The following is a 14,881-nucleotide window of genomic DNA, read 5'->3' as shown; positions in this document are numbered from 1 at the left end:
ATACCTTGTAAGGGTAAAGGAAGAAGCTACATCCTACCTAACAAAAAGCTACTCCCACCTGGGGTTACAGACACCGGAGCATGCATTAAGGGCTTGAAGCAGAGCCTGCTGAAATCCAAGGAGTCTTTCCATTGACTTCAACAAGCTTTTGGTCAGGTCCTGAGAGTCTATTTTTATGCATTCACTCACTTTTTCCCTTGTTTATTTAAAGAACCATTTCTCTGAAATCCAGGCAGAAAGACTTTAATATTTTTGGTATTGTATCAGGGCAATGGTTTAATCATAAGTTAAATTAAGAAGTGCCACTGTCTGCAGCCAAAAGAAAGAGGCTAACTCTGACATACCACCTGTGCACTGCTTCTCTGCCTCAGCATTGACCTTGGTTGACAGGAACATGTGCCTGAAAATTGCACCCAAGAGGAAACTCATCACAACATGAACAATCACAGCAGAATGATAAACACCCACACTGCACAAGAAAGCTGCCAAACCCTCACAGCAGCCAGGACTCTAACTGCATCTGGAAGGAAATATGTATGTACCAAAAGAATGTATGTGTGCATACATGAGTATGTATGTATGTGTTTACACACACTGTCTTGCTCCACTTTGTGCCTAGAGCACTGTTTCATTTAGTAATGAAATGTATGCATAAAAATCTCTTTCTACTCCCTTATGACAGAGACAGCTAAGATTATCAGGTTCCCTATATGCAATCACTACAGAAGGTTATGACGTCTTGCAGTAATTTAATTCTACTGATCCATTCACATACATTTTTCCCCTTAGCAAGATAACTGATGTGTTTAGCTTTGAGTAGCTTGGATTTCCTTTTAATAATTTCTGATTGTACTCCCACAAGATCATCAAAGCTCTGAGAAGGCCATAAAAAACACATTCAGTAAGAAACTAGTCTGTGTTTCCTCTTAACTAATGGAAGAAACAATGGGTTTTAAATGTTACATGGATGATTTTCTTGCACATGTGGTCTTATGCAAGATTCCTGCTGTGGAAGTCTAAGGTTGGCAGACATCTTCAAAGATGAACTGAAGAGCCCAAACAGTCTTTATGGGCTCAAATCCGTTCACAGGCGCAGGTACTTGCACAAGGAGAACACAATGCATCAAGGCAGAACCATTCACTTAAACCATGAAAGATCAGCTGCATTCAGTGTTAACACTCCCAGGGTAAGCCTTTCTGCAAAAGTGTTTGAAACAGAGAAAAGACTTGGTATGCCAACAAAGACTGAAAACAATTCTTGCTTTTTTCTATCATCTTTGATCTAAAATATTTGCTATCATCTCCTGCCATCTCTAGACATCCATAGATGAAGACCTGTGAAGTGCAAGTCATGGGGGCAATAAAAGGAGTTGAAGGTGCTTGGTTCCTCAGCATGAGGAGTATATTTGTAGCAACATAAGCAAGATTGCAAGAAATCTATTTTTTCTGTGCCTGCATGTCAATCACGGGAGATCCGTATCACTCATGTATGAAGGAGACAAGGAAAGGAGTTGCATCTCTGGTGAAATGTATGGATATTCAGGGTTTAAGGATAGGTGCACTTGCAATCTGCCTGTAAAAATGTCTGATAAAACTCCTTCAATTTTAAAGGCCAAATCTGACACCTCTTAGGTAGCTTTCACACTACAAGCGCCAACTCTGCTTAAGATGTGTGAAACCCTTGGCGTGGCTAGAAAAAGCTGTGGATCAGCTCAAGCAGCACATCCTGCAGGGTGCTGAGCCACTACAGTTCCTTTGCAATCCCTGGTGGGGTACATTCTTCCTGCTCTTACCCACATGTGTGCATTGCAGCATTTAGTCATGTAAATAAGGGAAGAAACAGTGGTGAGGATGCATGGTTTTGGTTTTGTTTCAAAGACTGTCTGTGCCTGCAGACTTGCCAAAGCCAGATGCTGTAACTCTGCATAGTGTTACTCTGCAAGATGGGCCAGAATCTTCCAGACGCTGGGTGTGGTGGGTGCAAGGCTGCTTCATTAGCTGTTTGAAGCTGCGTGGGTAGTTTCCATTGTGGTCTAGCAGCCACGCAGGACGCACCCAAAGAAGCTCGGTAAACTGCATACAAGAATTAGCCCACACTAAATTCCACGCTTCCACAGCTGGATTGCTACCCATACCCCAGCGAGCAAGCTGAAAGCAAGGTAGGTACATCTCCAGTGAGAGGAGACAGATGAAATATTCAGACAGGAGGCCCTTCTTTCTGCATCCTACAGCACAGAATGCCACCCTGATGCTGGAGAACAAGGTGTGAAATGGCTCCCTTGAAAGAAAGATGAGTTTAGTGAGGAATCAGGAGGAAGACCTGCTCAACGGAGTGTCCCAAAGTGGGAAAACACCCAGCTTCCACGGTTTCAACCACTAAGCTGGAAGCCCTGGAAACCGTGACCTTAAAATGAGTGACTTCCCCCTAAGGGTACAGAAAATATGGAAACCCCAGTAATTTCCAGCCTTTCCAGACTTTCCAAACACCTACCAGTAAATGCCAACTAAGAGCTTGGAAGCCCTGCAACAGACTTCCAGGCAGCCCACAGAGCAGGGCTGCCAAAGCACCACCAATCCCATGTAGCCCCACAACTGCTCTACGGAGCTGATAGTCAGTCACCTGTCAAATGCCATTTTCACTGAGAAGCTGCAGGAACCAGGGAGCAGATTTATTTCAGAAATAAAATGTTTGTTGTTTCCAGAATGAAATTATCTCAAAATTTCTGGTTGGCAGAAAATTTTGGTTTTATTTCCCAGATCAATTTGGATCAAAACCCCACACAAAACATTAAAGAAAACAAGATTTCCCATGAACCAGAAATTCTGTTCTTCAGCCAGTTTAAATTAGTAAAAAGTGGAAGGGAGAAAAGAAGGAAGGAATATTGTTAACCAGTATAAATCTTCTTGAGACCTTTATATTGCCAGACTTGTTTTCATGTAATCAGAGATGTTGATTCCAGAAGGAACAACTGCAATTTCTTATCTAAACCTTTATATGAGCTCAGATCAAATTACCAAGGCTTAACAAGCTACCACATGTCAGCTGAACCAAGCTGCCTTTGTACATTCTCAACCCTTAACTAGCACAAGACAACGTGGTTTAGTATAATCTTTTTTGTAACAGGCTAAACCAAGTTTCATTGCCTTAAATATGCCACAACCTAAATGTATACATACCTACCACATTTCACCTATAGAATCATAGAATATCTCAAGTTGGAAGGAACCTGACATAGTACCTCATTAACCTGCAGCAATAGAATATATATATGTAAGAAAAGAGGCAATAATTGACTTGCAGCACCATTACTTTGCTGCTCTGCTGCAGTGCCATTAGGAGCACCACATGAGACTAAGGGTCACAACTGTCTTACACAACAAGCAGGAGCAACAGCTGTTACTCTACCAGTTACTAATTAACTGAACTAATTAACTAATAATTAATTAACTACTAGTACTATTTACCCAACTGTTTCAGACCAAGCTTATGCTTGAGTCTTATGAGAAATCTCTCCCAACCACAAAATCCACCACAGATCACTATCTAAGCATATCACTCCTTTTAATGTAAGGATGCGCTGCTATGCCCAGTTTACAGATTCAGAAGGGAACCATATTAACTAATCTAAAAGTCATGCAGGAAATCTGCGGTGCAACAAAGTCTCAAAAGATAACAGGCCACTTTTTACACATCCCTTTTACAAACCCGTACCTCCTCAATGATCCGTCCTTTGAGACTATAGTCTGTCTCGGTTATCCCAAGTTTGTTGTCAGGAGTATTAGCTTATGATAATTGAGAATAATAAGATAGCTCCTATTGCTATCTACTTGTTAGCTTCAGAAATTTAAAGATACCACAATGCTTCCCTCATATTGCAAATAGAGCAGTAGGTTAGTTAGTAGCCAATAAGAGGAACTATGTATATATGTATGTAAGAAAAGAAACATACATATTTACAATAGGTATGTTGTTGAAACAACAGACTTAAGTTTTGTTTCTGTAGACATGGAACAATCTACAGACCCATGAAACATCTTGCATCTAACTTCTGCTTTGTTTACTTTCTCAAGGTCTCTATTAACTTATCTCTTAGTCCATAACATCACAAGTCTGACACAGATTTCAAACTACTGCCATTTAAAAGGAACAAATAGCCTACATCTACAGAAATTATTCTATTATTTTACCCTAAAATAGAGACTAAGGGGAAAAGGTACATGTTTTGACACTGAGGTCAATATACAAGAGCACTAGTTGCCCCTCCTACAGGACTGTCAAACTTAAGGATCAAATATCCCATGATTTGCCACGATTAACAACAAGCTTGCTTCCCAGCATTTGCTGCAGTTCTGAGAAGTCGTGAGACAGCAAACTTTAAATCCGTAACATGACTGATAGAAGTGTTGTTTTTAAAGGCTGAAAATGTTTTAGCACTAAATATTAAGTCACTCAGAGATTGGAATACGTATGGGATCAATTTTTCACCACATTTCATCAGTCTTTTATACTGTGGAAACCAGTGGGGTTACTCTGGCATAAAACCAGTGCAATGGAATGGAGACTCATGCCTGTGGTCACTAACGTGACCTAGTTGTATATACAAAAGGATATGGGAAAAAAATATTAAGAAATGGTGTCAAAGCCCAAACATGTTCTAAAATGACTTTACAGTGTGACACTAAGTAAAATCAACATTGGTTTTTGATAAACACTTTGGTAGCATTTGTTGGAGTTGATCTATGAGCCTCACTTTTCACTCATTGGTGGGACTACAGAATTTATGTCCGAATCAGTAACAGAAAGTTCTAACACCTTGCCACCAAACTGTGCCTGCAGTAGGCCAAACTGTTTATGTGGCACAAAGAGGTCAAGTGCCATCCAAAGTTGCAAATGGAAGCAGATTCCAGCAAAGTCTGACATCATTCTAGCTATTAGGCTGTGCTGTCTCCATTTCAATTCTCTCTCAGACAGTTTCTTACTGAATCCAAGACTATCTTTTGAGTTTTGCCCTTGGTTTATGTTCTCATAATAATTACACACAGTAAATGTCAGAGAAGATTCATGAAGGCCATGAGAAGATAGGCCAAGCAGTACAGAAGAAATTTCTGTGCTATACAAAGCTATAAGACACAATTCATGAAGGACTGTAGTCTGGAGAAAAATGGCTTGGCAAGTGAAAATGAAGGCTATAAAGTCACAGCCTTCCCTGAGAAAATTCATTTAAATCAACCCAACATGAGAAGGTCCATACTGCTGTTTGCTCCTTTGGGTTTGTTTTTCTCAGTTTAGAATCAGATCTGCCTTTGAGCTCTTTCTGCCAAACTCTTGACAAGTTTCATTTTGAAATCTGACAACAACGAGGAAGCTTTTAACTGTTTTTATATTAATCTACTTCAAACTCATTTTTATCTAGCTAGAGGCAGGGTTTAATCAATTACAGGTTCTTTCTCTAAAGCAGGCCTCAGCTCAACTTAACCACAGTTTACACTGTGGCCTCCATTACTAAATTCCAATGGCATTTAACTTTTCAAGGTCGGTCTTTAGAGTGGTAACACTGAGCTTTACATGATACACAGACAAGGGTTTAGGAAATGCCAATTGGTTACTCCTGAAAGGATTCACTGATGGCCTCACCACCACTAATGGAAAACTGAAGAATGCACTTAGCCCAGAACGATGTCAGATGTTAGGTTTTCTCACTATCCATCACACACATGCGCGCGCGCGCACACACACAAAACCTTTCATGCTTACTGGGAAGCTCCTGGAAGAGCCCTGTTTTGCATTCCATGCAAAGCCCCAAATTCCCTTGGATTTCACTGGCAATTTTGAGTTGCACAAGCAGAATTCCCTCTCCAACTAGTAACTTCTGCCAGAGCCACAAAAGGCATGACTCTCCTACAACTGTTAGCCAGAAGATTTAGCCTTTTTGAGCTCAAATTGTCAAGTTATCCTCTAGCTCTGGTAGTTCCAGGTTCAATTCCTGGTAATGATTAGGACAACAGTTACTTCATGGAGAATGCAGAATCCATCTCCAAGTACTTAAAAAATTCTTAATATAGAAGAACACCTTTAGCTATATTTTAGAAGGCATAAATATATACCCACATACTATCTCAAGATATGATTGGGGCAGGGGGAGCATTGAAAACTGATTTGTAATAGGAGATGCAGATTAATAATAAATGGTTACATAACACAAAATGGCACATAATATTAGGAATCATTAACTGCAATAAAAAACAGATGTCCCTGTCTATAACAACCCTGCAAAATTCTACTTGTCTGTTACCTCTGGGATTTTTCTTTTACATATACACTCACATGTTAGAACTTGCAATTTCCATGGCAAAGACCAGTCAAGGAGCTTTTATGTCTGATCTTATGAGGCTTGATAATAAATTTCTAAAGTTGCCTAGGATAGAACACATGCGAACTGCAAGCAGCTGACTTGAAGAATCACATAATATTATCTGTGTATGTATTTACAGCTTGTGTTTAGGAGGTAAAACACATTCAGTGAGAGAATGACATCTTTTCAAGGATTTAAACAAAAACACAAAAAAATCAGAGTGGAATTAAGGCTTACATGGAGGAAGATATACAGCAAAAATTGCATAACAACCTCCCTGCAAGGCTTTCTCTCTGCCACCCTTAAAAGACATGTTGGAAAAAATACAACAGGTCGCTCCTAAACATGATTCAGTTAGTAGGAAACAAATGCTGGTAGGAAAAAAATGCAGTGGCTATTTCCCTGTACCACAACGGGATTAATTATTACCTTATCTCTAAATTTAGAATTTTTCTTGTACTCTGTTACTACAAAAAACTTGTCTAAACTTCAATTTATAATAGTAACCAAATATATCTGATTTTCCACATTGACTTGAGGAAGGTCACTGTATGAGCCCATATTCTCTTCTACACTGTAGCCTAACACAGAAACAGCTTAAAATCCCAAGTCTGCAAAAACTTCTGAAAGAGCTTAATTTGAAATTCCCCTGCAGTCAGTGGGACGCGCTTATCTATTTTTATATGTTTGGCAGCTCAGGACCCAAAAGAGCTACAGCAGGTTCCTCTCTCTCCATGCACATTGAGGTCTTTTCAAATCCTACCTACCACTTAGGGAACTCCATCTCTCAGCTAAATAAAAAGCTTTAAATAACCTGAAGTGGACACTGTCTACAAAACCCCCATCCCATGAACTTATTTGCTATCAATGGGGCACCAAAAGTCTTTGAAACATTGTAAAGAAGTAGAGAATTTCCTTTGGAAACAATGAAGGCCACTCCATGTTTTAACTTGGACTCACACTATCAATTGCTTTTTCCTACGTCCACAAAACACATTCAAATTGTATTAAGGGCCTAATACCATGTTGTAAGTCCATGCAAACCCCTCCATTCCTGTAGTTACCAACTTCTACAGAGAGATAAATTAACAACTCTCAGCATGTATACTGGTTACAATCTTTGTTGTCAGGAGCAGTAAAAGTCTACATATTTACTTTTTTAATCAAGCTGAAAATTATAATCTAAAGCAATAGGATGACTTGACTTCTGTCTGCATAGAGAAGAAAGTGCAAGCTGTTGCAGAAAAAATAACATTTACTGATGATACACAAATTTTAAGAGAGACAAGTGTGAACAAACAAAAGCTGTTTCATCAAATTCCGTAATAAAGATATGCAAAGGAAATGCCAGGATGCATTACATTAATAAGATGGGGTTACAGGCAGGTGGTTAACCCTTTCAAAATCGTTGATACTGAAAACCATGAGACTGGATTTCCTCATTTCCCTGCCTAGTACATTCTGTTTGGTCTATCATGGGAAAACCCCCTTTGTTTAAATCAACTTCAAAGTTTATTTTGGTACAAAACTCCCCTCAGATACAGTGATGTGACCACCTGACCTAAGCCATAGAGTGGTAACCCACATACGTACTACTCTTCCTCCTAGAGCGTCTTTTGCAATGTGTGCTGTTCACATCCCAAAAGCTCTTTCACCAATAGACTGTTTATTGGGAAATTAGGTAAACTGGCCAGCCATGTGTGCCAATTAAAGGTAACATGTTGATAACAGCCAGCTAGAAGAACAGACAAGTGGGAGTTTATAACAAAAGGATAAGCTTGGTGGAGGGAACAGCAAGGAAAAAAAAAAAAAAAAACAAACCATAAAAATGGTCTCTGTAAATTAGACCAATTTGATTTAATTAGTGTATGTATAAATCATGTCACCATGATAATCATAGGATCCATCAACAAATAGTATCCCTGTGTGAGCAGAGGCCCAAACAGTCCGACAGTTTTGTATGGGGCTCTGCTGGGCAGACTGGCCAGGAAAGGTCCTACCCAAGACCCCTACCAGAACCTGCAGGCAGTTAGTAACGCGCTCCCTGGCAGAGCCGAGACACTTACAAAGTGAGATGACAGCTGGGCATGGTTTTGTGGAGCCTAGCAAGGCCCACACAGGACAGTTGTGTGCCTACATCCTTTTGCAGACCTATCTGCTAGATTTTTACTCAAGTTTACACAGGCCATCTGCGTAACAGCCCCAGTGACAACGCCGGTGCACCACCGCCCACTGCACCAGTGACTGAACAACGCCGTCTCTCTCTTTTCGACCACCTTCTGCCACAGCTCTCTCCACTATAAACCATTGATTTGGAAACAAAAATCCAGGCAAGGCCATTTCTCATGGAAAACGGAATGAAACAACCTGGGCACCAAGCAGTAAGGCAGTGGGGATCCGAGAGGCAGATGATCTAGCAGGAGCAAACCTGGTACTGATTAGAGAGCCACTGCTTCAAGTACATTTTGAAAAGCTTGCATATTGCATGGTTCCTTAGTTACTCCACACTGTGCTTCTGTACGCTGCACTATATAATCTCCCAGTGCAGTAGGTGGGCTGGCTATTTTTAAAGTGCTTTGGATGAGTTTAGGCTGATTATCATGCCTTTTTGATTCTTCTCCTTTTTGCAAAGGAGACTGAGTTTTGACACAGAAATAAATACGTCTGGCAAAATAAAACAAAGTCAGGCTTTATATAAAATTTACACTGAACATAAAATTAAGTCTAAATACAAGACAAATAATTTTGATAAGTGGTTAATAAGTTAATAAAGACACTATTCATCAACCCACTGAAGTTGCATATTATAGTGATTTATAATTCTCTGGAATGTTTTTTACTGGTGTATTTATAACCACTTACACCACATGGTCCTCACATGGGTAACAAGCCCTGCAGGAGCTGTTTGTTATTTAGGAAAAGCATATTAATGAAATCTTAACCTAAACTGAGTGACCAAACAATATATTATAAGATACTTTATAATCCATACATGAACTAAAGTATTTACCAGACCATTCTTTAAATAACTGTTAACATATTAAGCCAGCAGCAGTGATTCATGCATATTAAATAAACAAGAAATAGGCTTGCAATGGAAAACTCTTCTATTGCTGTCAAAAGTGGAACCTAGTGAGCTGCAGAGCACTAATAAATACATGCTGCTGAATCCATTCTCAGGTTAAAGAGTCTGAAGCTCAGCCTGGGAAGGTGTTTGGATAACAAAGCAGCTCCTTAATTCTTCCTGGCAGAGGTAAGAGGAGGATGTTGTTTGCACCAGCTGTGTCCTTTGTCATGTAGCTGGCAGCAATGCTGCTCTCTTCCAGGGCTCTGCCCAAGTAGATAAGAAAGACCTCACCGCTCGTCCCTAAGGCAGACACTCAGTATTCAGATAGCACTGACTGAGCTGCTGCAACAGAAGGGTTATGAACTCTTGCACTTCCACAACTCAATTTCAAACAGACTTTTAGTGCCAAGAATCTTGCACAAAAGCTTGTTTACAGATTAGGAAAATGAATAGGAAAGTAACGCAGTTGCTCCTGTGTCAAAATTTAACTGAACTCTACGTATATCCCCAAGGTCCTACAATTCACATCCAAATACAGACAGACACATAGGAATAAGGCAATTTTCATACAAAGAGAATTTCTAGGAGAGCATTGTTTGAGCTTCATTGACCAGTTATAAAGACAAACTAAGTGGCCAACTTATCCTGGAAAGCATCAGACCCTTTTTCACAACTGGCTGTGATCTGGCTAGTAGGACACAAGACTGGACTCAGCATTATCTATACTGCATGTGCCCTCTGGGCCTGAACTCGGGGCTTAAGCCAACAGACTTACCATTCCCACATACAGACTCAGATACTAACCTTCCTCCTTGTCTCTCCCTCTCTTCTTTTGAGACCAAACACTAGCTGTATTAGCACTTTTCCCCAGTTTCATCTAGATGGCTTGACTTTGAACTGGAATAGAGCAGAGGAGACTTGCTTGCGCAGCAATCCCCAACCTTTAACCATACGGCAACAATTAACAGCAACTTCTGTCGCCACCTCTTTGCACTGAAGAGAGATCCCTGAACAAACACACCCTTGTACACTAGCTCTCCCCAGGCCCCACGGACCCTGGGAGGCTGCAGAATCATCAGTAAGAAAACCCACAGCCCAGAGTCTGACGTGAACTGTGTGGACTTGCAGTAAATCACAGCACAAGCCCAAGTGAAGTTGGAGCAAAGTTTTATCTGGACCAGGACTATTTCTCACTGTGAGCAATACATAAGCAATTTAGTGCATTGGAGACCTTCTTTTTAACTGCAAATTTGCCCTTGTACTTGGAGTCCTATGACACGCACTTGAGAGCATCACTGGTACATGGAAAGCAGGTTTTCTGTCCTGGTGCACCCCAAGGGTATTATTGCAGGTTACCACCTAAAGCATCCCACTTGCAATGTGAGTAGGCCAGCACTACTTCTCTACGCACACATGGTGCATGGCTAAGACCTGCAGCCACTGCAACCTTGCTGCTAGTAATGGTGCAACGCTGACCCGCAGTCCTACAAGCATAAGGGATTGTGCCCAGTCAAACCCTGGTCTTTATCTCTTTGCATCACAAATGAACTGTATGTGTTTATACAGTGCTTGGAGCATTTTGATATAATTCTGTATCATTTTGCAAAGTTGCAAGTCCTCCAGGACCGCAGAAAAACTCTGGAGAAATGGAAAAAGAGCAGGAATGGGAGGTAGAAAAATAGAAAAATTACTAGCGGTAGTCTGTGAACTTCATGAACCTATTACAGAAATCCCAGATGCAAAATGCAATATAGAGCTAAATTCCAGCACCCATTACTCACCCTGCTTTTGCAACATGAATCAGTCATGCACGGAATAAGATACTGCCCTGCATGAGACATCCAGTATAACCTGGACCACACTGCATGAGGGATTTGCTATCCCAAAAGCAAAGAACAAAAAAATGAGTGAAAAAGAAAGTAGAAAAAGATGACAATGTGAAAGTTCTAGGTCAACATATTATCAGAAAGACAAAGTATGAGTTGCAGTTACATATATATACCCTGAACTCTGATTTCAGAGTAGATACACATACCAGGGACTTGTCAGGCATTTGCCTAGGGGTAGATGATTTTGCTGGACATTAAGTACCTTCGCAGGGGGAGGAGGGAGGGTCAGATATTTTTTCTTTGCCGTCTTTAAACTCACTAGAATTTCTTTCCAACTTTGTTCTAGCTCCAGCTTAGTTTTGCCCAAAGTTCTCTCAAAGTGTACCCTACCCAATGTGTGGGCTAGACAGACTTTAGAAATAGGAAATAAATGAAGAAATTGCCTCTTGCTTTTTCATTCTCTCCTTACCTTTTCAGTCTTTTCCTGTTGCACATAGATTGCAATTTGCCTTCCCACTGAGAAATGCAGGGCACGTTAAGTAAGAAGTAGTTCAATCAAAGCACAGTCTCTGAAGACTGTTTGCTGCATGGCCAACGGTCCGGTCTCTTCCTGTCTCATTCCATCACCAATCACTCCATTGCAAGCTTCACATTTCCTAGTTTCTTTCTCTGCTCTCCAAACACCGTCTCCTTTCCTTTTTCTTCTTTCACTGTCTTATTTTGCTTCTACATACACACCTCTGCACTGTCATGCTCAATTTCTCAATAATAAAGCTGACATTTTGTATCAAAATTAAAAAGCTAAGTAATGTGACTAATGATGAAGAAGGAGACAGGACTTCAAGAACAATGCACCAAGGAAGCAAAAATATCTATACTGGGCTAATGTAATCTCTGTGGTGGCCAGAAGCGAACACTTATGAAAAAAATGTGAAAAGACATTGTTTGGAGCAATCTGATAAGGTCTTAAAATTTCCATCAGTTAGTGGTTTGGGAATTTCCTGTGTGGCAGCCAGTATCCAGACTACCATACTCCATATCCATGCATGAATTTCCTCAACCAATTTTTCAGTGCCCTCTCATTTTTGTATTTATGAGAATCTTTTCACAGAACTAATATGCAGTGCTTCCGCTAGCATCCTGTACAACTGCAGACATGCTACATCCAGTTCATGCAGCCATAAAGTTTTGTCTCACATCCAATCAGTAATCACAAGCTGGTATTGTCTTCCACAATAAAAACAAAACAACTATCATTATATCACATCTGTTTTCTAGCTTCAAGCAAGAGTTTAAGGGCAACTCTGGAACCATCCACATTTCTCAAAATACCTTTTCCAATTTGTCACTCCATAGTGCCAGTGGCCATATAGTGCAAATTAACTCTCATGGTTTTGGATGGAAGCCTGACAGCAAATGCCAGCCCCTGATTTTCCACAGCCCAGAGTACACGCATTCACAAATGTTTGTAATAGTTATAATAATGCTTTGTTAAATGACAAGTCTAAAAAGCGGGTTAATGTTGCCTTAAGACAATCAGATGAACAAGGTAGTCACGGCAGTAGTTTTAGCCTACTTTTCAAGAGTTACTGGACAACATGTGATATATTTATAAGCAGAACAGAGCTCGTATATAACTCAGGAAACATGATTTTCAAGAAATTTCAGCAAATTTGAATAAAAGCCCTTAGGGTCCTTTCAGGTTTTATTGACTATTTTTCAAGAATTTGTGTAGTTTCTGCAGCTGCATATCATAGGATTTCCAGAACGAGTTGACTCAGACACACCCAAGTATTCTTGTAGGGTTCTGTTATTTACAAGGCGCTCTGTTGAAATGGACAGTTATGATTTGGCTATACACATTACTTTGCTTTAATGGTCTTCATATACTTTCACATATCTTGATCTTGATACTGCTGGGCTTCCTAGCAACATGAAGAAACTTAAGACTTTATCCTTCAAAGAATTCATGAGTCCAACCCAAAGAGTCCCATTGATCTCGGTGAATTTTGGATCAGACTGAACGTAAGGAACGTCATCAAGAGCAAGAGCAAAATCCAAACCTGAACTACAGGGAGATAATATGATCCGTCTGTATCCTTGTAATTTTCTGCAGCAATACTATCTTCATTTTGGGTAAAATTCTGACCTTACTAACATCACTGACTAACTTTCTATGGACAATTTCACCGATAACGTTTCCCTGATATATACAACTTAGAAGTTAATTCACTTATGCTGCTACTTCTATTTTGAGAGCAAGTTGCCTAGAAAATTGTCAGAATATTCATTCCTTAAAAACAATTATGAAGAGAAAGATGCGAAGGCTGGAGAATATTGAATATATAAACTCAAAAGCTTAAGCAGTCATTTCCAATTTTTCATATATCTGATGCAATTTTCTTAATGGTTGCAGCATCATTCTAAATTACTAACAGGGCATTTGTCTTTTTCGTTTCTTTTCTTTCCTTCTTTTTCTTTAAATCTGCAGCTGCAAATCAATGCGAACTCATTCAGCAATTACCCAGGAGAAAACTTCTATTTTGTAAAGTGAACATTGTGCTTTCGGGACCTCTCTGAAAACTTTTAACAATGTTCCACCCTTGGGCCTTTCCATCCTCCAATCCCTAGCTTGAAAGCTTGCATTCTTACTAGCTGTCCCTTTTTTAAATATGCTTTTGTAAAACTGCATTGAAGTGAAAAATCCTCAGGAAGAACTCTGTTTTATTATTTTAAACAGCAAAGGTAGCTCTCCTGCCTTGATCCTGGCATCCTATAGATTTTTTTTTTTCATTATTATTTTGGCCAAAAATAGCAATAAAATAGACCAATTCCCAGTTTCCTATGTTACAGCCAACAAACTGATTACATTATTACTGGATAACATCACCTCTTTGGAATTAGGCTGCTAGCTGAGATCTTATTATAGCAGCGAATTCACACCGCCATGGTTAGCAATGTCAGCATTTTTATTATAATAGTCTCTTCCTCCTCGTACTCTCTTTTCCTAAAGGACTGAAATTTGGACTTAAAAATGGACTTAAGGTTGAAGCACTGACAACATAATCCCTGTCCATAAATCCGTGGCTTATCATTTTAGCACATTTCCGACAAATAGCTTTGGAGCATTTTGAAGTACAGGTCCAGTCATGCCTTTTTCCTACAACCAAACATTGAGCATATATCCAGAGAAAGTAGCACTCGTTCCCGTTACCTTCATGGCTTGAGTTTGTTAATAAACGAGCCTTTAATAATCTCTTAATTTTAAGGAGCCACTGCTTTTAGAACTATGCACTCCGACTGAGTGGACTGGAAGATGTATGTTGCCACAGCTTCCCTTCAAAAATCAAAACAAGGATGTCATGCACAAAGCATGTTTCTCAAAGGCACTGCCGGTCTAAAGGAGCTAAGAAGCCTCCACCTGGGACCTCTGAGCAGAAGCGGAAGACCCATTGCACGCTCACCATGAAGACATCTGCCATACCTGCTAGCCACGAGGACTCCATGGAAACCACATGCAGCTAAAACCCTGCAGCTTGTTTGCTAAACCGCGCAGACCATCAATGGTGCATCACGCCGACGCACGTCCTCCTCCCTCTCCCTCCCCACCCCGCCGGTTCAGCCGGCTTTTC

General features: G+C 40.2%; 1 long non-coding RNA gene across 1 annotated transcript in view; it reads right to left on the bottom strand.

Moving 5' to 3' along the window:
• Nucleotides 1-14,881, bottom strand: part of LOC142601987 (uncharacterized) — a 415,639-nt gene that overhangs the window by 315,155 nt on the left and 85,603 nt on the right. The window lies entirely within an intron of this gene.

Source organism: Balearica regulorum, chromosome 5 (genome assembly GCF_011004875.1).
Source record: "Balearica regulorum gibbericeps isolate bBalReg1 chromosome 5, bBalReg1.pri, whole genome shotgun sequence".
Taxonomy (NCBI): domain Eukaryota; kingdom Metazoa; phylum Chordata; class Aves; order Gruiformes; family Gruidae; genus Balearica; species Balearica regulorum.
The sequence above is the reverse complement of the archived record's forward strand: the minus strand, read 5'-3'. Positions and strand labels throughout refer to the sequence as shown.